Here is a 26,610-nt window from a genome sequence, read left to right on the forward strand (position 1 = left end):
TTAAACATACTAATAACATCTCTACTGAACAGGAAGAGGCTAGAGAAGAAAGCTGGTGATATACAGTAGCTGTTGAATAATATGTTCAAATGTAACTAGATTATTTAGGGTTACTTAAGGAGGTATTTATATATCCTTGGGAGTGATTATATATAATGTATGTATCATGTGTGTCTGAGAGTATTTTTACCCCTCCAATAACTTATTTTGATTTGAAAGACAATAGCCCTTCATTGGACATTTCCCCTTTTTCAACATTTACCTCCCTCCCATTTTCTTTACATTGCCATTGCTCTGTGTCATAATAGGTTGTAACCAGTAGGTGGCAATTACATGATTTTACGATGTTTTGTTAAGGCCTGACAACTATACAGCTCTCCACTCAAAAGTTTCTTATATAATCATGCATTTATCTATCAAACTTTAATTTAAATATAGGGCAACAATTCATTAAGACATGTTGAGGGATATCTTAACTTCAGGAAATTTATTCTCAAATAGTGGGAGCACTGAAAGACTAGGTGAGTAGCTCCAATTTTAAACTTGTACACAGTTCACAAAGACAATTTTATTTTCATTCTGATAATTTGAAGTTTTATAAATTAATCACCTTTTGATTAGTTTAACATAATTCAAAGCAAATAACTTGGCAAGATAGAAAAAAGACCTTGGTACTGTTGCCGGCACAGAGGCCCGAGGACAGCAACAGTGGTTCGTTGCCTGGTGTGCTTCGCTCCAATAAACACACCAAGGTGGAGAAGCAGACAAAGTTTATTTGAGATCTCAAAGCGGTGCTCGGAGACACAGACACGTCTCAGATCAAGCACACAGATGCAAGCAACTTCTCTCTCTTTATACATGATTTCAGCTAAGCATTCCCATTACCCCCACACTACTCATCCCCCTCTACCCCCCCCCCTATTTCCCATATAGCGGATACATTATGCAGCTAGCAATTACATTAAGCAGGTTAAATCATTCTTGGCAGCAAACAAATCATCTCGTTAGTGACTTTCTCTTGACCGGTTATTTTGTTTTACTCCCTTTGATTTGTTATCCTGCCTCCCTTACCCAGGTGAAGCAGGCCTCATTATTGACTCCTGGTATCAGTGTTGCACTGATAACTAGCTGCTACACATTCCATTCTCGGTTACTGGCCTGTAAGGTCAATTAGAGTTTAACTCTGGGCAAGCATAGAATAACTTTGGTTCATTCAGGCCTAATACAGGTGCCTGATGACACCAACAGTACCACTGAACAATAAAGAAGTAGCATTTGCATTGCCTGGTATAACAAGTAGAGCATATTAATGTTAAGGGGACTGACTGCATGAGGGCTACTCACCTGAGTAAGGGATGGAAAGCTCAATCTCCATGCTTTAAGGCTTAATATGATCACTAGCTATAATCAGGAAGAATACACACACACACACACACACACACACACACACCTGGGATAGTACTGTACAATCTTGTATGAACATTATAGAGAATGCGTATTATTTTTGTTTTCCTAACATTTGTTACAGGCTGAAGCTTGAAGTAGTTCACCATGGCCCCAATTCAGCAGTCCACCCGTACTCATCAAAGCACTTAAGTGCATGCTTGACTTCAATGGAACTTAAGCACATGCTTAAAAATTGTGATGAATAAGGATGAATTTAATCAGCGTGCTTTGCTGATTTGAGGTCCAGATTAGACATTAGGGACAAAATTGCACGAGTTAAATTAGCAGGATTAGTCCCTAGCTCTGTCTGCTCTGCTATAAAAACAATTTGTACAGCCCTTCGTGAGAGAGCAACAGAATCACATCTCACTATCTGCTAATGAATAAGTGATATGTGTTTGGTGAAGATTAATCAAACTTTGCTACAGATTTCTTTTATTGTCTATAACCTCAATCTAAATAATATGCAATTTGATAAGTAATCAAGATCCACCTTGAGTAATGTGACCTCTGGATCAGCATGTTTTTGTGCAGATTACTTATTCCTCATTTAATACAAAAAACACCTGAAACGGAATAAAAAATAACCCCTGATTAAACAATGTGCAGTACTTTCTTAGTTATAATGCATATACCTTACTGTATCAAAATAAATTACTTTTATATTTTAAGATATAGACTATTAAAAGGTTTTGCAAACTATTTTTTTACAGCATACTTGTCATGGTTGTTATAGACTCCTTTACATCTTGGCAAAAGGCAATTTTTAGATAGCATAGCATCATTTTCCTGCAGCATTATCACCATTTCTTCCTTTCATAGAATTCTGCTAATCCTTCCTGTCTATTTATCGAAGCTGCTTTTTCTGACAGATCTAATGAATGTCATATCTTGTAGCATGTCAACTGGGTAAAATATAAAAAAAAATGAGAGCAAGATTGACTAGGGTCAGTAAAATAAATAGCTTATCTATGCTCAGCATCACTTTCCCCCTCATATATTTTCCTTCTCTAAGATATCAGTAATGTTCCGTTTTCTAACTCACCATTTAGAATGGTTGAGGATTTAAATGTCATACTTCATTATTGTTTGAATGTGATAAAGGTTTCATACCATGGACCATCTTAGTAATGATAACTGTTTATCCAATTCCTTTTAGGAAATGCATTAATTTTGTTTCTAAAACCAGTTCTTTATCACAAGGTCTTTTGTTCTCCACTAGATACACTATTAAGTAAATCTTACTTAAAGTTCATCTAGAAATGTATTTTATGTGTTTTGTAAAATATCTTTTACGTGTTTCACATTTAAATTCCACCAGGTAAAGGCTCAATAGCTTTTCCCAATAGGAGAGATGGAGGTTAGATGACACAGTGAATTAACTTTAAAACATTCAGAGCCATATGCTCCCACAGTCTGCATGTCAAAGAGTATAAATCACTACAAAAACCTGCCTCCCCAAACCTACCTCCAAATTCAATGCACAAGTTACAAATCCCTACTTGATATTCTACCAGGCCAGAAAACAACCTACATTTTCAGAAGTAAGGGATGGATTCCCAACTTCAGATGCTTTAAAGAGTCTTGATTTTCTGATGATCAGAGCTCAGCACTTTCTGAGAATCAAGCCTCTGTATGGTATCTTAATTTGGCCACCCAAAAATTGACTGGCCCCTTAAATGTAAGCCAACAGCACGACAGCTGCCAACTCCAAAAAGGGGATGCAGATAGAAGAAACAAAGGAAGAATCAGAGCTAAACCAAAATCCTATGTGCTTGATTCTTTTCTTTATACTTGTTAATTTATACTGATGTAAATCAGGAATATTTCCAATGAAGCCAACTGAGTTAAAATGATGTAAGACTTTTGTAAGCGAGAGGATATCCACATGCTTTACTACCTCATAAATGAAAGTATTGTACATACCTGCAGAAATATGTCAGGAATTTATTACTGTAATCAGTATTACCTTGATAGTGGCAAAAATTTGCACCTTACATTAGTAGGGTATAAATATTTAAGTGGACACCAATGGAAATCAGGTCACCTGCAAATGGTGAAGACATATCAGCTTTGTTATGGATTGAAAGTGACTTTCATGGATTCATAGATTCTCGGACTGGAAGGGACCTTGAGAGGTCATCGAGTCCAGTCCCCTGCCCTCATGGCAGGACCAAATACTGTCTAGACCATCCCAGATAGACATTTATCTAACCTACTCTTAAATATCTCCAGAGATGGAGATTCCACAACCTCCCTAGGCAATTTATTCCAGTATTTAACCACTCTGACAGTTAGGAACTTTTTCCTAATATCCAACCTAAACCTCCCTTGCTGCAGTTTAAGCCCATTGCTTCTTGTTCTATCCTTAGAGGTTAAGGTGAACAAGTTTTCTCCCTCCTCTTTATGACACCCTTTTAGATACCTGAAAACTGCTATCATGTCCCCTCTCAGTCTTCTCTTTTCCAAACTAAACAAACTCAATTCTTTCAGCCTTCCTTCATAGGTCATGTTCTCAAGACCTTTAATCATTCTTGTTGCTCTTCTCTGGACCCTCTCCAGTCTCTCCACATCTTTCTTGAAATGCGGTGCCCAGAACTGGACACAATACTCCTGTTGAGGCCTAACCAGCGCAGAGTAGAGCAGAAGAATGACTTCTCATGTCTTGCTCACAACACACCTGTTAATGCATCCCAGATTCATGTTTGCCTTTTTTGCAACAGCATCACACTGTTGACTCATATTTAGCTTGTGGCCCACTATAACCCCTAGATCCCTTTCTGCTTAAATGTAGGCCATTTCTGCTGGACTCCTTCCTAGAGAGTCTCTTCCAATTCTGTATGTGTGAAACTGACTGTTCCTTCCTAAGTGGAGCATGTTGCATTTGTTTTTGTTAAACTTCATCCTGTTTACCTCAGACCATTTCTCCATATGTCCAGATCATTTTGAATTATGACCCTATATCCAAAGCAGTTGCAATCCCTCCCAGTTTGGTGGTATCTGCAAACTTAATAAGCATACTTTCTATGCTAATATCTAAGTCGTTGATGAAGATATTGAACAGAGCCAGTCCCAAAACAGACCCCTGCGGAACCCTACTTGTTATATCTTTCCAGAAGGATTGGGAACCATTAATAAATACTCTCTGAATACAGTTATCCAGCCTGTTATGCGCCCACCTTATAGTAGCCCCATCTAAGTTGTATTTGCCTAGTTTATCGATAAGAATATCATGCGAGACCGTATCAAATGTTTTACTAAAGTCTAGGTATACCACATCCACCGCTTCTCCCTTATCCACAAGACTTGTTATCCTATCAAAGAAAGCTATCAGATTTGTTTGACGTGATTTGTTCTTTACAAATCCATGCTGGCTATTCCCTATCACCTTACCACCTTCCTAGTGTTTGCAGATGATTTCCTTAATTACTTGATCCATTATCTTCCCTGGCACAGAAGTTAAACTAACTGGTCTGTAGTTTCCTTGGTTGTTTTTATTTCCCTTTTAATAGATGGACACTATATTTGCCATTTTCCACTCTTCTGGAATCTCTCCTGTCTCCCATGATTTTCCAAAGATAATATCTAGAGGCTCAGATACCTCCTCTGTTAGCTCCTTGAGTATTCTAGGATGCATTTCATCAGGCCCTGGTGATTTCTAAGTGATTTTTAACTTATTCTTTTTTTTTATTTTATCTTCTAAACCTGACCCCTTCCCATTAGCATTCACTATGTTAGGCATTCTTTCAGACTTCTCGGTGAAGACCGAAACAAAGAAGTCATTAAGCATCTCTGCCATTTCCAAGTTTCCTGTTACTGTTTCTCCCTCCTCACTGAGTGGTGGGCCTACCCTGTCCTTGGTCTTCCTCTTGCTTCTAATGTATTGATAAAAAGTCTTCTTGTTTCCCTTTATTCCTGTAGTTAGTTTGAGTTCATTTTGTGCCTTTGTCTTTCTAATCTTGCCCCTGCATTCCTGTGTTGTTTGCCTATATTCATCCTTTGTAATCTGTCCTAGTTTCCATTTTTTTATATGACTCCTTTTTATTTTTTAGATCATGCAAGATCTCGTGGTTAAGCCAAGGTGGTCTTTTGGCACATTTTCTATCTTTCCTACCCAGCAGAATAGCTTGCTTTTGAACCCTTAATAGTGTTCCTTTGAAAAACTGCCAACTCTCCTCAGTTGTTTTTCCCATCAATTTTGATTCCCATGGGACCTTACCTGAGCTTACCAAAATCCGCTTTCCTGAAATCCATTGTCTCTGTTTTGCTGTACTCTCTTCTACCCTTCCTTAGAATTGTGAACTCTATGATTTCATGATCACTTTCACTCAAGCTGCCTTCTACTTTCAAATTCTCAACGAGTTCCTCCCTATTTGTTAAAATCAAGTCTAGAACAGCTTCCCCCCAGTAGCTTTTTCAACTTTCTGAAATAAGAAGTTGTCTGCAATGCAGTCCAAGAACTTATTGGATGGTCTGTGCCCCGCTGTGTTATTTTCCCAACATATATCTGGATAATTGAAGTCCCCCATCACCACCAAATCTTGGGCTTTGGATGATTTTGTTAGTTGTTTAAAAAAAGCCTCATCTGGTTAGGTGGCCTGTAGTAGACTCCTAGCATGACATCACCCTTGTTTTTTAACCCTTTTAGCCTAACCCAGAGACTCTCAACACTTCCGTCTCCTATGTCCATCTCCACCTCAGTCCAAGTGTGTACATTTTTTAATATATAAGGCAACACCTCCTTCCTTTTTCCCCTATCTATCCTTCCTGAGCAAGCTGTACCCATCCACACCAACATTCCAATCATGTGTATTATCCCACCAAGTTTCGGTGATGCCAACAATGTCATAGTTGTATTTATTTATTAGCACTTCCAGTTCTTCCTGCTTATTACCCATACTTCTCGCATTTGTATATAGGCATCTAAGATACTGATTTGATCTTGCCTCACAGTTTTGCCCTGACCCTCCTTTCTCTCTGCCATTATGGCCCACGCTCCCTCTTATTTCCGACTCATCTCCCAGGTCTCCATGTTCCCCACTTACCTGTGGGCTTTGCTCACCTGTCCCCGTCAAACCTAGTTTAAAGCCCTCCTCACTAGGTTAGCCAGTCTGTGTCCAAATAGGGTCTTTCCCCTCCTCGAAATGCCATCTCTGCCTAGCAGTCCTTCCTGGAATAGCATTCTGTGGTCAAGGAAGCCAAAGCCCTCCTGACGACACCATCTTTGCAGCCAGGCATTCACCTCCATGATGAACCTGTCTCTGCCCGGGCCCCTACATTTGACAGGAAGGATGGAAGAGAACACCACCTGTGCTCCAAACTCCTTCGCCCGTACTCCAAGAGCCCTGTAGTCACTCTTGATCTGCTCGGTGTCACACCTCGCAGCATCATTTGTGCCACATGGATGAGTAGCATGGGGTAGTAGTCAGAGGGCTGGATAATCCTTGACAATGCCTCCGTAACATCTCAGATACGGGCCCCTGGCAGGCAGCATACCTCCCAAGATGAAATGTCAGGGTGACAGATGGGCGCCTTCGTCCCCCTCAGCAGGGAGTCTCTGACCACCACTACCCTACATTTCCTATTCGCAGTGGTGGCACCAGACCTCCCAGCCTTAGGTGTACGAGGCTTCTCCTCCTCTACTGTAGGGGGTGATTCCTTCTCTCCTGTATAAAGAAGAGCATAACGGTTACCTATTACCATGGTGGGAGGGTTCGGGGCAGGGGTGGTGCACGGCCTGCTGCCAGAAATAACCAGCTGCCAGTGTCCACCCTGAGCCATCTCCTCCTCCACCAGTGGTGTGTCAGCAGTCCTGTGTACTGGGACAGCTACCTCAGCTGTCTCCACATGGACACTGTCCAGGAATTGCTCATGGTTTTGGATGCTCCTCAACTTAGCCACCTCCTTCTGTGCCTCCCCCACCTGCTGCCTGAGAGATTTCACCAGCAGGCACCTTTCACATTCTATGGTCCCCCAAGCCTGCATGTCAGTAAGTGGGAATTGCAAATCACAGTCTCTGCAAAACCACACACAACTTGGAAAAGTTGTCCACATATTTCCACATACCATGGCCCATTACTCATATCACACAATGCCTCACATAATCCATACTTTTTTCTGTATTAAAGATGAAAAGTTCCTCCACCATGTTTCAGATCTAGTCATTTCCCCACACTCTCACTGTCTCCTGCATCTCATTTCTCCTTTTATTCCATCTTGCTAGTCAGTCTTCTTGTCCCAACCCACTCCTGTACTAACCCAGAGAGGTGCTGCTAGTCTGGCAGGAGACAGCCACAATAAAAACTCCCCGCCATGATCCATCTTATGTTAGCTTTCTCTTTGAACAAGGTATATGGCTGAAGTTGGTTTTAAACATGCTTCCATGATAAGAATATCACTGTACTCTACATAAACACTGATACTGAAAATGTGGCTTTCTTGTTCCACAGCCTTACACCTGTGATATTGTCCCATCAACTTTGGAGTAATTTACGTATGTAGGACTCAGACTTACGTGATTTTCTGGTTAAGTATTCCTATTGATGTCAACAGGAGTTACTGATATTCAAGGAATGAAGGATGAGACCCATACTAAAACTCTTCTATTGACTCTATAGATGAAATGCAAAATTCCCAAATGCCATTTCTGATCGCTTTTTTCCAGGTTACTTTAGAGCATTGGTTCTCAACCAGCAGCCTGCAGGCCGCTTGCTGCCCAATCAACACATAGCTGTGGCCTATGTGATATCTCAGGGCCATATAGGTAGCGTGTATATTGCGTAGATGTGGCCCACATAACACAGAGAGAGCTGCATATGCTGCCCACAGTGGTAAATAGGTTGATAACCACTGCACTGGAGTGTTATTTACAGAGCGGTTCTTCTCTCTAAAGTTATTTGTTTTCTTTGTATTGAAAATTGAAATATTTATTCAATTCCGAGGTCAGGATTTTATATTACTGTTTGCTTTCATGTTCGTAATCAACAGTGGAATAACACACTGTAGCGCTTACTGTCTATGCTTTACAGCATTAATTATGACTCATTTAACTCCCCTTTTTCTTACCAACTTACCTTACTAACAAAAAAGAAAAAAACAATAATATTCCCCAGTTCTTTATGGAATTCTAAGGTAATACCATTCTTACCTGGGGACCTTCATTTTCAGAATGCTTTTCAATGTTTTACATAGCTTTTCTGGTATAATTGGCTCCTCTAGCTTAGCCTCTCCTGACTTCATTCAGTTTAAGTTCTCCAAACAGGATTCTCTGCCTTTTCAGTGTTCCTAGACCTTGAGATGTGTATTCTCGCTTAGAATTCCCCAGTTTCTGACTTGATACCTTTTGGTTTTTTTTTAACTATTCCGTGTAATCCATTTTGAACTCTTAAGAGTATGATTACAGCTGAAGCAGCATTTTGCTTTAACCAATATGCAAATACTGTAATTTGCTACCTTTTTTGTTTCCTGCATATATTTATAGTTCTCACAACTTAAAAAAATGGAATAATTTCTTTGATTTTTGCATTAATAAGTAAGGACATTTACATATGTATGCTAGTAAATTCCTCCTGTAAAACTGTTGACAGTTTGCATTAATTGCCCTTTGTATTATGCTTCCTTTGTTTATAGGAGATTAGAGAGAGCCTCCAACAGAGGTCCTTCCCAGCCCTCAGTATTGTTCATGATAGTTTCTAAGCAGCATTATTAGCCTTATGAAGTCTTCCGTTTCTGCACTGCTATTTCTATGAAATTTTCATAATTAGGTATGTGTAATTAAGATTTTCTTTAGATTCTCTTAATTCCCCTTGTCCCAGTAAAAATGACAGACAAATACCTTGAGACTTTTTAATGCCTTAATTGTTCCCCAAGAGTTAGATTCCAGAGTTAGGACCTGATTCACAGACATTTTATGCACCATTTCCCTAGTAATCTTTTTTTTTAAAAAAACATTTTGTTCAGAAATTTGATTTTGCTGAGGAAAGTACAAATACTTCTGATTTACATTAATCCCTTGAGATGAGTTACCATTTCTTCACTCTGCACCTCATTATGCATTATATGAACTCCAAAGAAGATGAAAGAATCTAATAATAGCACATGCTATAGTAACCAGATGGGGCAGTCGTTTTAGATTTGATTCTGACCTACAGGGCCAAATTGGTTGTGACTCTTGAAGATGGAAGGCAATCTGGGTGAAAACAATCAGGAAATGATAGTGTAAAAACAGTCTCTCTGGGGTGCCTTCCTAACTAAGCTGGGCCCCACACCAAGCCCATTTCCCACCACAGGTTTGGCCCAGTACAGGCCATAGCCTCTTAGTGCTTGTAGTGGGCCCTGCCCTTGTGGGCCTGTTTAATTTGTTTATGGGTGGGAGAAAAGGAAATTTCAGGTTCAACACAAAAGAAGCCCCTCCTGGAGTCAATCAAAAGGCAAATATGTCCAAGGCACCAATGCCAAATATGTGCAGGGGTGCCTGGATAGCAGTTTTGTTGGAGTCCTTGTGGTTGAGTAGCCAAGTTAGTCTGTCCCTATTGGGCTTGCCCCTGGGGTTTCTTGGGCTCCTCACAGAGCTGAGGGATTTCTGGCACAAGGGTCCTTCCTACTGCTTCAGGAGTCACTCCCTTCTCTGGGCTTTCCCACCTTGCAGGCTGCAGCTTCCTCCTTTTAAAGCCATCCTCCTTCCCATGCATGACTAGCAGAGCTGGAGATGCAGGGCTACCTTAGCACACAGAGCCTCCCAAGACCCTTCCCTCTCAGTGAGGGGTTTATACACCCCATCACAGATGGATTTCATTATTCAAAGGGAAGGAAGGAGTGAGAGCAGCACAATGAGGATAACAAATTTCAAATAAAGCAGACTTTAACAAACTTATAGAACTATTAGATGGGTCCCCTGGGAAGAAAATCTAAGGGAAAAAGGAGTTCAGGAGAGCCTGCAGTGTTCAGGAGATCTGGCAGTTTCTCAAAAAAAATATTAAACATATAACAGAAAACTAATCTGACATGAAGAAAAGATAGCAAGAACAATATGAGGCCAATATGTCTCTATCAGGAGCTCTTTAATGACCTGAAAATCAAAAAGGAACCCCCCCCCAAAGTGTAAACATGGACAAATTTCTATGGATAAGTACAAAAGAATAGCACGAGCATGTAAGGACAAAATAAGCAAGGCTAAAGGCACAAAATGAGCTACACCTATTAAGGGACACAAAACGCAGTAAGAAGGGGTTCTATAAATACATTAGGAACAAGAGAAGAGCAAGGGAAAATGTAAGTCCACTACTTAGCAGACAGAGAGGACTAATAACACCAACAAGGCTCAAAAGTTTAATTCCTATTTTGCTTCAGTCATCACTAAGCAGGCTAATTGGGACCAGATGCTTAACACAATTAATATTAATAACAAGGGGGAAGGAATGGAAGCCAGAATAGGGAAAATCAAGGTTAAAGAATATTTCGATAAATTTGTTGTATTCAGGTCAGCAGGACCCAATGAACTTCGCTATAGGGTACTTAAGGAAGTAGCTGAAACAATCTCATAACCATTAGTGAATAACTTTGAGAACACATGGAAAGGACTAGAGAAGGACAAACATAGTACCTATCTTTAAAAAGAGGAACAAAGAGGATCCAAGGAATTATGGACCAGTCAGCCTAATTTTAATACTTGGAAAGATACTGAAACAAATTTTTAAATAATCAACTAGATGGAAGCACCTAGAGGATAATAGAGCAATAAGTGATAGCTGATATGGACTTATCAGGAACAAATCACCGAAACCTAATGGATAGGCAGGAAATAGCAGATGTGATATACCATGATTTTAGTAAGGATTTTGACACAGACCTAAGGAAATGTGTTCTAGATGAAATTAATATAAGGTGGATGCATAACTGGTTGAAACACTATATTCAAAGAGTAGTTATCAATGTTTTGCTGTGAAACTGGGAGGATGTATCTAGTGGGGCCCCACAGGAGTGTATCCTGGGTCTGGTACTATTCAGTATTTTAATTTTGATTACTTGGATAATGGAGTGGAGTGTGCTTATAAAATATGCAAAAGTACCAAGTTGGGAGGGTTTTCAAGCACTTTGGAGGACAGAATTAGAATTCCAAATGACCTTGATACATTGGGGAATTGGTCTGAAAGCAACAAGATAAAATTCAAAAAAGATAAAGTGCAAAGTATTGCACTTAAAAAGGAAAAATCTAATGAACAAATACAAAATGGGGAATAACTGACTAGGCAGTAGTACTATAAAAAAGGATCAGGGGTTACAGTGGATTACAAATTGAATATGACCCAAGAGTGTGATAAAGTTGTGAAAAAGGCTAATATCATTTTGTGAAGTATTAGCAGTAGTGTCATATATAAGATATGGGACTCAGGAGGTAATTGTTACATTCTATTTGGCACAGGTGAGGTGCTATTATTGAAAAAAGAGTAGATAAATTGGAAAGAGTCCAGAGGAGAGCAATAAAAATGATAAAAGGTTTAAAGAACTTGATCTATGAGGAAAGGTTGAAAAAATGGGCATATTTAATCTTGAGAAAAGAAGACTGAGGAGGGACCTGATTACAGTCTCCAAATATGTTAAGGGCTGTTTCAAAAATGACAATTGTTGTCTATGTCCACTGACGCTAAGAGAAGTAGTAGCGTGTTTAATCTGCAGCAAGAATGAATTGGTTTAGATATCAGTAAAAAAACTCCCTAACTATAAAGATAATAAAGTACTGGAATATGTTACCAAGGGAGGTTAGACATACACCTGTCAAAAATGGCCTAGATTACTAGGTCCACACTCAGCATGAGGAGATGAACTAAATCAGTGGTTCTAAACCAGAGGTATGCATACCCCTGAGCATATCCAGAGGGTATGTCAACTCATCTAGATATTTGCCAAGCTTTACAACAGGCTACAACCCTCCGCCCCCGCCCCAAAAAACAAACCTCTCCCCCCAAACACTAGTGAAGTTAGTACAAACTAAAATTTCATACGGGCAATGACTTGTTTATACTGCTCTATATACTATAAATCAGGGGTTCTCAACCCCTGGGGTGGTCGCAAGTGCAGGGCCGGCATTAGGGGTGGAAATCAGGGCACTTCCCGGGGGCTCTGCACCACAGAGAGCCCCGTGAAGCTAAGTTACATGCTTCAGCCCCGCCGCCCATGTAGGTCTCAGCTTTTGTATCTAAAGGGATTCTCATCCCTTCCCTTAGATATGCCATGATTTCATACATTATTGCAGTAAATTTAACTGTCTCTCTCTCCATAGGTTAAATAAAGCTCTTTCATGTGGCAGATAACTTCAGAAAATGCTTCTCTAACATTTGTGTCTGGGCTTTCACTATGCCCATGCAGCCCTCTGCATTTCATGTGTGTTTATCCAGACTTTTCGGAAGAGATGGAATCCCTGCCACCTACTCTTCTAAGAATCTCTTTAGCATTTCTTGGCTGTACTCTCACTGATTGAAGTAGCAGAGGGAGTAAAAGTATAAGCTGCCTCTTGTGGTGGAGTTCAAAAGGCTGGTATTTAGGATTTGAAGAAATCTACCATTTTCTCCTTCAGTCAGATGCACACTCAGAAGTAAATCGCTTGATACATATAGGCATATATTATTAGAATTTTTGCCACAGCATTCAGAACTTTTCTAGCACGTGTCTTGCATAGCATCACTCCTTATGCACACTTCTCTAATCTACTAGTAAGTGTGGAAAAGAGGACAGGTTAATATTACCTGGGGACAGTTGCAAGTATTTATAATTGTGATTATAACAATTACATGGGAATCTTCTGCAATAATTAACCTACTTAAAATCAGGCAATTAAATCCTTCTCTCCCTCCTGTACACACACAGCCACATATATGCTACTTGTTTCAATCCAATACTTCACAAAGGTCAACTAAATAATTTATTCAGGGAAACATTACGTTTCCTGTCTTCATTTTCAAAGCGAGGTGGGGAAGTTTTGAACAGGGTGGAGGGGAAGATCTGAGTCCCTCAGCTACATGAACCCATTTCAAAATCAGGATGCAACATGTCACCATGTTAAAGCAAACTCTTCTATATGGGGATATCTTGGCATCCACACAGGGTATGTCTACATTACAATGTAAGCCCAGGGTTCAAACTCATCCTCAAGCCTAATCCCTCTTGCACCTACCCCCAAATCACGCTAACCCAGAGCAGGGTCCAAGGGCCACATGAATACTGAGGGTCTGAGACTGAGTCAATCTGGGACCAGGGTTCAAGCCCTATTGCTTTGCAGTTTAGATGCATCCCCACTGGACTAGTGCTCTAGCAGTCCACCAAAAGTATTTCACAATCTCACAGGCTGACTTTCTTTCTCCTCCAGACAGTCAAAGGTTTGCTGAATGGTCATGTTTTCTCACATGGCACCATTAATAAAGGGCCATACTTTGGGAGGGAGCTAGAAAGTCTGGAATATGGGTATTTAGACTTGAGCCTGCATGATGCAGTGTAGATGCTGGAGCTCCAGGGTTCAACAATTCCTAACCTGGGTTTACAAGTGAGTATAGATGCTCAAGTCCTAGATTAACAAACCCAGGGTCTGCTAACTTGAATTCTACTAACCTAATGACTACAGTCGGGTTCTGTACAGGTACAAAGATCCTTTTGCAGAGTGAGCAACTTGTAGGATTAGGGCCTGTGTCTTTTCTTTTTCATATCAGCCACCTGTATCTTTCCCTGGTGACTTTCTAACAGCTTGCTTGAAAAATATAACTGTTAGCTTATTCAATTGTACACATACCATCAATCTCATCGTGCCACTGAATTTTACATAGGACAACGCCATTGTCTTAGCTTCCAGTGAATTTAGGCATCAAAACCCATGGTCTTTGAATACATAACCTCCATATTCATCTCTCCCTTTTGGTGGTCAAGGCAGAACCTCTTTACCCCTCCCTCATTTCATGGTTCTGTGACTCAAGGAGAAAGATAGAACTATAAGGTTTATATTCTAAATTCATAATTAATCCAGAGCCTAATAAAGGTGGTAGGGTTTTTAAACATGTGCTAATATAGTCTCTGTTCATTTGCTGCCTCAGATGTTGATGTTAAAGTATTGGGCCTAGATTTTCCAGAGTGACTAAGATGTCTCCAACTGGGTTCCTGAAATCACTAAAGTAGCCTGATTTTCAGAGAATGGGAGCTTAGCACTTTCTAAAAAAACAAAGTCCCTTTAGGTGTTTCTAATTGGGTCCCTAAAAATGAAGGTATTTATGAAAATTTAGGCCTTGATTTCTAAAGGCCTCCTCTTCCTAAAGTAGAAATTCTTTTTGATTATGCTTTCTACAGAAATTCAGGTTCGTGTATTTGTTCTATATTACATTAAAGAGTGTCCAGTATCCTTAAGAAACATTAGTCAGCTTGAATGTGTTAATTAAACAACGGGGTTCATATGGGAAATGATGGGTATGGAAGTTTTAAAGTAGCTACTTTTTCACCATGGCTGCAGTACTCAAATGAGTGTAAGGGAGTTTGACACCCAACTCCCACTGATTCTGAATGGGATTCAGGCACCCGATTCTTCAAAGTTCCTTAGAAAATTTCAGTCTATATGGTATTTTCCCCTCCAAATTCCCTCAATTTGCTATCTGTGGTTAGAACTAAGCAAGACTTTTCTGTTCTGTTGAATTGAATCACATGGCCAGATAAACATGGTAACAATTTTACCGTTTTGCTTGAATGTCATGTAGTTTTGGATCACTGCCAAAATGTTGGCATTTGTGAGCAACTGCTTCTCTGCCTCAAAGATCTTCTCATGATGACCTTGGGTCCCATGACTGGGGCAATACACCTTCTATTTGCAACAAGTGCACAACCTGTGGATGTTGTTAGATCTTCGTGGCCCAGGCTGTGTCCAACGGTGCTCTCTTCCTCCTACACCTGGCAAGCTGAGGACAACTTTGTCTCTTTGATGTGGATTGTGCCACACTAAAACATTACAGCATCACCTTGAGAATCAATTAACGGTACTGTGCTTCACTTTGGGCTACATATTGAGACCATATAGAAACTAAACCTTATCTCATGCTAACAGCACACAGCACCAGTGCTCCAAAATCAGCATTGCCTGGTACATTTCTGGATGGAATTTGAGGTAACTGATTTTAACCTAAAAGTCCTAAATGATATGGTACATGATTACCTGAGAAATCACCTCTCGCCCTGTGTCTTGCTGCCTCAGTAGCAATCAGAAGAGAGATTTGGGCTGGAGCCTCGCTATAGAGAGTTGCTTGAGGATCTAGATTTGTTTACCTTCCAGGCATGCTGTAATGTCCAACTATTTCCCTAGACATCTGGGAAAGAAGTGGGTTCTGAGGTAGAGGATCTTAATTATTAGAACTGTGTGTGGTGAAAAAGTATCTTACCAGTATTTTCTCAGGTCTGGTGTATATTTAGGCTTGGCAGATTTTTAGGTGTAAATTTCAATTATTAATACCAATTTTATTTTAAAGATTTTTTGCCACTTCTAACTATTTTAATTTGCACAGTTGTAAAAAATTAAGGGGTGTATGGTTGGGGTTAGGGCTGGAGAAATTGATGACAACAGGGCAGCAGAGGAGTCCCAGCATGGCCTTACGGCCAACAAAACACTCTCTCTGCAGGCACAAGATGTGCGGAAGATTGTGGTCCAGGTGGGGCAGAGCAGAGAGCCCCAGCCAAGGCCACAAGGAATAGGTTTAGCTTCCGGCCACTTGGGAGGCCACCGTGCTACTGGATATCTCCTTCCATACTTCCAGTCAGGAGTGACTAAGTGGGGCTTTGACAGTGGGACTGCAGAGGGCTCCCTGCACAACTGTGGGGCAGTGACAATGGATCCCTGAAGGCTTAAGGTGTGAGGGGAAAGCAGTGCCTGCTGACTGTTATCAATGGATGTAGAAATATAGAGAAATATAGGCTAGAGTAACCTTTTGTAAGGTGGGTGCACAACTGGCTAGAAAAGCATACTCAGAGAATAGTTATCAAAGGTTCACAATTGAGGTGGAACAGTATATCGAGTGGGGACCTCAGGGATCAGTTCTGAGTCTGGTTCTATTCAATAGCTTCATCAATTATTTGGATAATGGCATAGAGAGTACACATATAAAGTTTGTGGATGATACCAGCCAGGAAGGGGCTGCAAGTGCTTTGGAGGTTGGGATTAAAATTCAAAATGATCTTGACAAACTGGAGAAATAGTCTGAAATAAATATGATAAAATTCAATATAAGCAAATGCAAAGTACTGCATTTAGGAAGGAATAATCAATTGCACAAATACAAAATGGGAAATGACTGCCTAGGAAGGAGCACTGCAGAAAAGGATCTGGGGGGTGGGAGGTTATAATGGATCACAAATTGAATGAGAGTCAACAATGTAACACTGTTGCAAAAAAAAGCAAACCTCATCCTAGGATATATTAGCAGGAGTGTTGTAAACAAGACATGAGAATTAATTATTCCACTCTATTCAGCACTGATAATGCCTCTGTCCAGTTCTGGGCACAAAACTTTGGGAAAGATGGGGACAAATCAGAGAAAATCCAGAGGAGCCCAACAAAAATGATTAAAGGTCTAGAAAACATGCCCTACAAGGGAAGATTGAAAATACTGGGCACTTTTTAGTCTTGAGAAGACCAAGAGGGGACATGATAGCAGTCTTCAAGTACATAAATGGTTGTTATAAAGAGGATGGTGATTAATTGTTATTAATCACCAAGGACAGGGAGAAGAACTAATTGCAGCAAGCGAGATATAGGTTAGACAAAGGAAAACTTCCTAGCTGTGAGGGTAGTTAAGCACTGGAACAAATTGCCTAAATAGGTTATGAAATCTCCATCACTAGAGGTTTTTAAGAACAAGCTAGACAAACACCTGTCAGGGATGGTCCAAACAATATGTAGTCCTGACTCAGTCAAGGGCATTGGACTAGATGACCTATTCAGGTCCATTCCAGTCCTACATTTCTATGATTCTCAGGTTTTTTCCATCAATTTCCATGTCAGGTGTAATCAATGTTTACCAACAACTAACAATTTACTTAGACTTCTGCCAAGCCTATGTATTCTCATTTGTTAGAGTGGGAGCAGCAGTCCATTTGGACATTGTTGTGGAGATTAATTATATAAGGGCAACCAGAACATGAGATGGGTGTGATTCTGTATTTTATACATCTAAATGAATACCAACCACTTTCTGTTACACCAGATACACCTCTCCCGATATAACGCTGTCCTTGGGAGCCAAAAAATCTTACCACGTTAAAGGTGAAACCATGTTATATTAAACTTGCTTTGACCCCCCCGGAGCACTGCTTTACCGCATTATATCCAAATTTGTGTTATATTGGGTCGCGTTATATCGGGGTAGAGGTATAATTAACTTTTTCCTCAGCCACCTGGCCAAAATATCTCAGTAAAATCAGACTTCTTGGAGCCCACTTTTAAATTTTCAAAGCACCATTTTTATATGTGACCTCTGACTCCAGAGATACAACACAATAGGATTCTAGGCAACAGTTATATTAAAAAATACTTATCTGATTAACAACATCATCAAAAATTCATTTTGCAGGAGATTCTTTAGAGTTCATATTTAACTTAAGATTCTTTAGATGACTTTCCTTTCTTCAGCTAGCTGTTCTAATGTTCTTGGTTTTCTTTGAATGTTGGAAGAGTTTAGGGTTTATTTTCCCCTCTCACTTTTAATTAAAATGAGCTTTTAATTCAAAGCTTAGTTTACTAACAAACCATGTTTTCCTCTTTCAGGTCCACATTGTTCTCAGTCTTTAACATTCAACTACTTCCAGCATATTACTTAATACATTGATATGAAGTACAGTTGTATGCGTACACACACACACACACACACACACACACACACACACACACACACACACACACACACAATTTGTGCTATGAGGAATCTGTCATCAACCAACCAGTTTACCTCTAGTTAATAGAATAAAGAATTTATTCACAACTACAGTAGGTACATTGGTACTTTGGTAGGCTGAATACCAATTTAAATTAAAGAAGTTGAAGAACTCCTTTTTTTCTTTCTCAAAATCAGACTCTCTGCCAATTACCAATTTCACAGCACAGAGTTGACCCAAAGCCTTCACAAAACTGGGGCAGAATGAAATGGTGCAGAAGGGAAAGGCCCTATGTAAGGTAAAATTCTTCCCCTGGTAGCTTCCTAAACCTGCCTGGTTGAGAGGTCACACTGGAAAGTTAATAAAGGCAGGGAACTTGGGAGGACCTCTGGGAATAGGTTCCATTGTGTCACATAGCCCCTGCATCTGTGATTAACATCCAGTTTAACAAATCATGATTAGTTCATGGCAATCTGAGCAGCATTATTTAATCCTCCATGATCTCTGAGTTCTGTTAATGGAATCACAGCATGCAGCCTGTGGCCTGGTAGTGAATGAAGGTTGGCATAGGACCAGCTGGACGCCAATTATTGGTATTCCGAGGGAAGGGAGCAGAATGGAGAGAAGACAAAGTCCCAGTAAGATGCTGACTGAAATTCAAGGAGTTGGGATCTTGGTTTCCTGTAGATCCCAGAATCAGCTACTTATTCATGCCCTGAGTTCCATGTATCATACACGCTATGTCAATCCTATCTTCCAGGGTGGTACATGCTCCTGACCAATGAATTCTTTAACAATACTCAGGTCATTTCAGCATCCTTTGCACATTAGCAGAATACATGTCCTATATGCATTTATTATCTTGAACCAAAACAAAGAACTATGCAAGCAAAATATAAAAATCTCACTCAAATAAAAAAATCTCAGTCATAGACAAGGATTTGAATTGAGTAATTAGCCCCCAAAATGTCTTGTCATTTCTCCTCCATTCTAAGAACAAACCTGCCTGATCTAGCATTAGGGCTTGAATTCTTCTCTTGATCATGAATTTTCTGGTAAGAATGAGTCAGAAAAGCAAATAAAGTTGAAAGTCATCCACTGATGCACTTGCGATGCTGTTAATAACAACATGGTAGCTGCAGATCTCCAATGCATGCTGAAATGGCAGTGCCTGTTTGCAGGCAAAGTGCTCTTTACACTAGGATGCTGTGATACAGATGTTTTGGGCTGCCAATGAAATATTCTCCTTCAACATAGGTCCTTCTCTATCTTTCTCTTGCCTCATATCTACTTGTTTATCTGCCTGCTACTGTCTGATAGACTATTCATTCTCCACTGCTCGTTTTTCACTGTTTCTCTCTAACACAACATTTATTCTCCAAAATGGTTTGCATTAACAATGTCTTAGGTTCCCCTTCCCAGCTCCCCAGATTTAAAGTTATTTATTCCAACAAAAGCGTTTTTTAGAAGGTACCATAATAAGTCTCAAGAGTAATTATATGTTTTTTAGTTGTCTTGGGCTACAACACTTTTTAGGGTCTGTATCACTGGAACGTAAGGAACCAGATTCTTTCTTCTGAGTCACGTTTCTTCTCTGTGTTATGTTTCCCGCTACCCAATAAGCCTCAAGCACCTTCAATAAATTGAATCAAGTTATTAGGAAGAGGAATACGTGTGAGGGAAAATAGTGTCTCTTGACTATTCCCTGGATGTTTTCACAACTCCCATAGCCTATCCTCAGTGCATTTCTCAGCAGCATTTTCATCATGTACTGATGGGTTCCAATTACATTTTAGCCCCATGCTGGAACTTTCTCTCATTTGAAATGTCAACAGTATTCAGTATGATTTAGGTGCCTGTGTGGATTAAGCCTTTGTGAAAAAGAACTGTCAGATAATGAATTATCAGGTGTAATGCAAGCACTTCTGTTGGCAAGTCACTGGGCCAGACTCCTGAAAGAGATAATGGATAGATATATTTCATTTTGATATTTTAATGAATATATGTCATTCCTACTTGTTAACATTTAAAACTAACTATTAATAAATAGCTGTAGTGAAAATTAGCAAGTTGTTATGCTTATAGAAAAATGGATCATCAGGAATAACAGATTGTGCTATTATCTACTCATTGTATTTGGTGTTTAAAAATTATATTTATTTTGATTTATAAAAATGGCACCTTCCATATTGCTTAGGTACCCTTGACATAACTTAAAAATGCATCAGAAGTGCAGCAATTTAAGATAGCCCAGCACAAATCCCGCCCTTGAACAATCCCTTCCTTCCTTTGCCCATTTTTAAATGTTTGGGAGACAAGACGAGTATTGCAATGCATTTAGTGCTACATTCCTGTGATACAGACTTTTGGCAATTATTAACACCAGTTATTGTAAACATTTTATTATTAAATATAATTGGACAGATGCTTGGCCCTGCTCTAAAAGTGCAAAGCAGCCATAAAGACAGTGGATCTAATCTCCTAAGGAATCCCCATAGGCAGCAAAAACCTTGAGTGCCATATACCCAGGGGAGAGGGGTGCCATCTGCAGGGATTGGTACTAGGCTCAGAGCTATTGAACATTTTAATCGATTATCTGGAAATAGTATAGAATTACTGGTGATAAAATTTGCAGATGGTGCAAAGATTGGCAGAGTGATAAATAATGATGAGGACAACGGCAGTCAAACAGATCTGGATCACTGGGTAAAGTGGGCCCATTCAAACTGAATGTATTTTAACTCAGCAACATGAAAAGTTATATATCTAGGAACAAGGAATGCAGACCCTTCCTACACACTGGGGAACTGCATCCTGGAAAGCAGTGACTCTGAAAAGGATCAGGGGGTCATAGTGGACAAGCAAATGAACATCCCCAATATGATGTTGCAGCAAAAAGGGCTAACACAATCTTTGGATGTATAAAGGAAGCAGTATCGAATAGGAGTAGGGAGGTGATTTTACCTCTGAATACTGCACTGGTGACACTGACATTGGAATACTGTGTCCAGTTCTGGGATCCATATTTCAAAAATAATGTTGAAAAATGGTGCAGAAAAGGGACACACGCACACACACTAAAGGGATTCGAGAACTGGCGCAAATACCTTATAGTGAGAGACTTAAACAGCATAATTTGTGTAGCTTTTCAAAAAAAGTTTGAGCATTTACTTGATTACAGTGTATAAGTACCATCATGGGGAGAAAATACCAGGTATTAAAGGGCTCTTTAATCTAGCAGTGAAAGACATAACAAGAACCAATGGCTGGAAGCTGAAGCCAGACAAATTCAAATTAGAAATTAGGCACACATTTTTAACAGTAGTGTAATTAACCGGGGGTTGGGGGGGGGTGGAGGGAATAACAAGGGAAGTGGTAGATTCTCCATCTCTTGAGGACTTTAAAATCAAGTCTGGATGCTGTTCAGGAAGATATACTTTAGTTAAACACAAATTATTAGGTTCAATACAGGGGAAACTGGGTAAAAATACAATTGCCTGTGATTTACTTGTGGTCAAAACTAGAAGACCGAATGGTCTCTTCTGGCTTTAACTCTATGAATAGATGCTATCACAGCAACTACACCATTTTGCTGCTAACCCAGAGGGTATGGTCAAGGATTGTATGGCCAAGCCATACTTAAAGTCCTGAGCTCCCCTGCTGCCAAAATATGACCATGTGGCTGTTGGAAGCTGAATGTAAATTATTCTTCAGGCTCCTCTAAATTATGCCAGGGACAATCTGGCTTCCAAATTAGGGAGCTTAAACCTTGGTCTTCTCTCTGATCTTTTGTCAACACAACTTGGGTGAATGAGGGATCTGGCCCAAAATCTGAAGCATGTTTTTGCTTTAACATGTCAATAAAGAAGGCTGGAAAAAAAATAAGATAAAAACATGTTCATTCGCACCTTCAATAAATCTAGCCTATTTTCTTATAGACCAGACACCATAAGGCTATTTTTCCAAGTTATTTTTCTGTTCAATAAAAAGCTACAAGAAAAGGCAGATCTTTTAACATTTTGTTAAGTACCGGTATGTTTTATCTCCCATTTTGTGAAACAAGAGCAGAATTTTAATTTGGGCTGGGTTTGAGCTACAAAGTATGACTCTGGGTCTAGAATTGGAACTGAACATCCTCTGAACTTCTGGCAGTTTTTGGACCAGGGTTTTAGTTAAGGTCCAAGTGTATTTTTTATGTAACTACACAGTTACTCAGTCTCGAAACTAGTCATGTGATGCACTGTGACATGTCTAAGAGATACTGGATTTTTTTTCATGTTGACTATGAAGGTATGTCTACACTGCAGTGTAAGCCTGGGCTCAACCTCAACCCCCCGCCCCTTCCGTCTACACACAAATCTCTCAAAAATCAGGCTCAGAGCTAGGGTCCTAGGACCTTTGGATATTGAGGGTCCAAGTCAAGCCAGGAACCGGGGTTTGAGCCCTGTTGCTTTGCAGCATAAATATAGCCCCTCCATCCTCCCCCCGCTCCGACTTGGGTCCTGAGCAGGGGCGGCTCTACGTTTTTGGCCGCCCCAAGCAGTCATGCGCGGGAGGCGCCCCGGAGCCGCGGGAGCAGCGGACCTCCCGCGGGCATGACTGCAGAGGGACCGCTGGTCCCGCGTGGCTCGGCTGGACCTCCCGCGGCTGCGGACGGTTCGCGGGTCCGGCGGCTCCGCTTGAGCTGCCGCAGTCATGCCTGCGGGAGGTCCAGCCGAGCCGCGGGACGAGCGCCCCCTCCGCAGTCATGCCTGCGGCAGGTCCAGTCGTCCCGGGGCTCCGGTGCACCTCCCGCAGGCATGACTGCGGCAGGTCCGCCGGCCCAGCCTGCCGCCCCCCCGGCCACAGGGGACGCCCCCTAGATTTTGCCGCCCTAGGCACCAGCTTGTTTTGCTGGTGCCTAGAGCCGCCCCTGGTCCTGAGAGTCCACCAAAAGTATCCCACAATCCCATGGGCCAACTTCCTTTGTCCTCTCTATCCCAAGAACCTCCAATTGACCACACCAGTGAAAAGAAGAACCAACCCTCACTTGGTGTCATGCAGAAGCTCAGTGAGTCGGTGTTTAACCCTCCCATTGTCTTCTGACTACCAATCTGCAAACTCACCAGAGAACATTTTGTGTTTGCAACGAAGACCTACCAGAACAACCCAAGTGCATTGTTTCATGGTCAGAGGAGACAATCAGAATCTGGTTAATCTTTGGTGCGAGGCTAGCGAAACAGTGGACTTTAGTAAGAGTACTGGAATGACCATGCATACCAGCTAATAGCAGAGAAGCTGGCAGCTTTGTAAATATACCAGAGCAGTGACCAGTATGGGGAGTGGATTAAGCGTCTCAAGACTGAGTACAGGAAAACCAGGGATTAGAACCGGACCTTGTTGACATCATGTCAATTTTATGAGGAGTTTGACTGGGTGCTGGGCACTGTGCCCAGCAGAGAGCCAGTGATGCATGATGACCTGCTTAGCTGAGATGGCATCATGCTGATCCAAGAATCCAGCATGGGGATTGACGAAAGCCACCAGCAGGTGCAGAGTGTGGCCAGAGAAGTGACTCTGTGGCTGAAACTGGTCCCACAAGAGGCTCTGCAGCAGGACCAGCAGCAGCACATCTGGAACCATACTCAGAGGAGCTGTTTGATGCCCGCACTGAGGAACAGCCAGTCATGGAGCCTGCAGTGGACACAGATGGGACAGAAGCCACCCCAGAGCCTGGTAAGTTTTTGGTTCCATTGCAATATTTAATACAGGAATGAGAGGAATTTCCACTCTATGAACCAATGCAAAAGTTATTAGAAGCCCAGAAAGCAGCAGGTATCTACTAATGGTAGATTGTATCATAGAATATCAGGATCGGAAGGGACCTCAGGAGGTCATCTAGTCCACCTCCCCCTGCTCAAAGCAGGACCAATTCCCAACTAAATCAACCCAGCCAGGGCTTTGTCACGCCTGCCCTTAAAAACCTCTAAGGAAGGAGATTCCACCCCTCCCTAGGTAACCCACTGCAGTGCTTCACCACCCTCCTAGTGAAAAAAGTTTTTCCTAATATGCAACCTAAACCTCCCCCATTGCAACTTGAGACCATTACTCCTTGTTCTGTCATCTTCTACCACTGAGAACAGTCTAGATCCACCCTCTTTGGAATCCCCCTTCAGGTAGTTGAAAGCAGCTATTAAATCCCCCTCATTCTTCTCTTCTGCAGACTAAACAATCCCAGTTCCTTCAGCCTCCCCTCATAAGTCGTGCTCCAGCACCCTAATCATTTTTGTTGCCCTCCGCTGGACTTTTTTCCACATCCTTCTTGTAGTGTGGGGCCCAAAACTGGACACAGTACTCCAGATGAGGCCTCACCAATGTCGAATAGAGGGGAATGATCACGTCCCTCGATCTGCTGGCAATGCCCCTACTTATACAGCCCAAAATGCCGTTAGTCTTCTTGGCAACAAGGGCACACTGTTGACTCATATCCAGCTTCTCGTCCACTGTAACCCCTAGGTCCTTTTCTGCACAATTGCTTCCTAGCCATTCGGTCCCTAGTCTGTAACAGTGCATGGGATTCTTCTGTCCTAAGTGCAGGACTCTGCATTTGTCCTTGTTGAACCTCATCAGATTTCTTTTGGCCCTGTCCTGTAATTTGTCTAGGCTCCTCTGTATCCTATCCCCAGGGGCGGCTCTAGCAATTGTGCCGCCCCAAGCAGGGCGGCGCGCCGCGGGGGGCGCTCTGGCGGTCGCCAGTCCCGCGGCTCCAGTGGACCTCCTGCAGACGTGCCTGCGGAGGGTCCTCTGGTCCCACGGCTCGAGCCGCGGGACCAGAGCGGGCCCTCCGCAGGCACGCCTGCGGCAGGTCTACCGGAGCCGCGGACAACCGGACTCTCTGCAGGCATGTCTGCGGGAGGTCCACCGGAGCCGCCTGCCACCCTCCCACCGGCATGCCGCCCCAAGAGCGCGCTTGGCGCACTAGGGTCTAGAGCCAGCCCTGCCTATCCCTACCCTCCAGCGTATCTACCACTCCTCCCAGTTTAGTGTCATCTGCAAACTTGCTGAGAGTGCCCTCCATGCCATCCTCCAGATCATTAATGAAGATATTGAACAAAACCAGCCCCAGGACTGACTCTTGGGGCACTCCTCTTGAAACTGGCTGCCAACTAGACATGGAGCCATTGATCGCTACCCATAGAGCCCGAAGATCTAGTCAGCTTTCTATCCACCTTATAGTCCATTCGTCCAGCCCATACTTCTTTAACTTGCCGGCAAGAATACTGTGGGAGACCGTATCAAAAGCTTTGCTAAAGTCAAGTAATAACACATCCACTGCTTTCCCCTCATCCACAGAGCCCATTATCTCCTCATAGAAGGCAATTAGGTTAGTCAGGCATGACTTGCCCTTGCTGAATCCATGCTGACTGTTCCTGATCACTTTCCTCTCCTCTAAGTATTTCAGAATTGATTCCTTGAGGACCTGCTCCATGATTTTTCCAGGGACTGAGGTGAGGCTTACTGGCCTGTAGTTCCCCGGATCCTCCTTCTTCCCTTTTTTAAAGATGGGCACTACATTAGCCTTTTTCCAGTCATCCAGGACCTCCCCCGTTCGCCATGAGTTTTCAAAGATAATGGCCAATGGCTCTGCAATCTCATCCGCCAACTCCTTTAGCACCCTCGGATGCAGCACATCCAGCCCCATGGACTTGTGCTCGTCCAGTTTTTCTAAATAGTCCCGAACCACTTCTTTCTCCACAGAGGGCTGGTCACCTCCTCCCCATGCTGTGCTGCCCAGTGCAGCAGTCTGGGAGCTGATCTTGTTCGTGAAGACTGAGGCAAAAAAAACATTGAGTACATTATCTTTTTCCACATCCTCTGTCACTAGGTTGCCTCCCTCATTCAGTAAGGGGCCCACACATTCCCATAGCATGGCTCACTGCCCCTCCACACCCCGATCATATGGAGTTCAAAATAGCAATTGGGAACTAGAAACAGTAAAAATGCCTTGAAAGTGAATTTTTACCAGGAAGATGAAGATTTTTGCTAGGGCATTCCTGTTTCTTAAAAATAATAACCTTACCCTGTCACAACTGTAAGTACACCATTCTGTAACCACTCAATGGTGTAACCAGCTGCCTGGAAACAATCAACTATGTGTGTGGAGTGGGGTAACCAGATCGCAAGAGTGAAATATCAGGACACATTGGTCAAGGGGGGTGGGGGAGGGAAGACAGACAGACATAGGTGCACAGTGCCGACTGGAGACAGAGGCACACTGGTCCACCTGGCCCAGTGCTA

The sequence above is a fragment of the Mauremys reevesii genome, linkage group 1, assembly GCF_016161935.1.
Source record: "Mauremys reevesii isolate NIE-2019 linkage group 1, ASM1616193v1, whole genome shotgun sequence".
Classification (NCBI taxonomy): domain Eukaryota; kingdom Metazoa; phylum Chordata; order Testudines; family Geoemydidae; genus Mauremys; species Mauremys reevesii.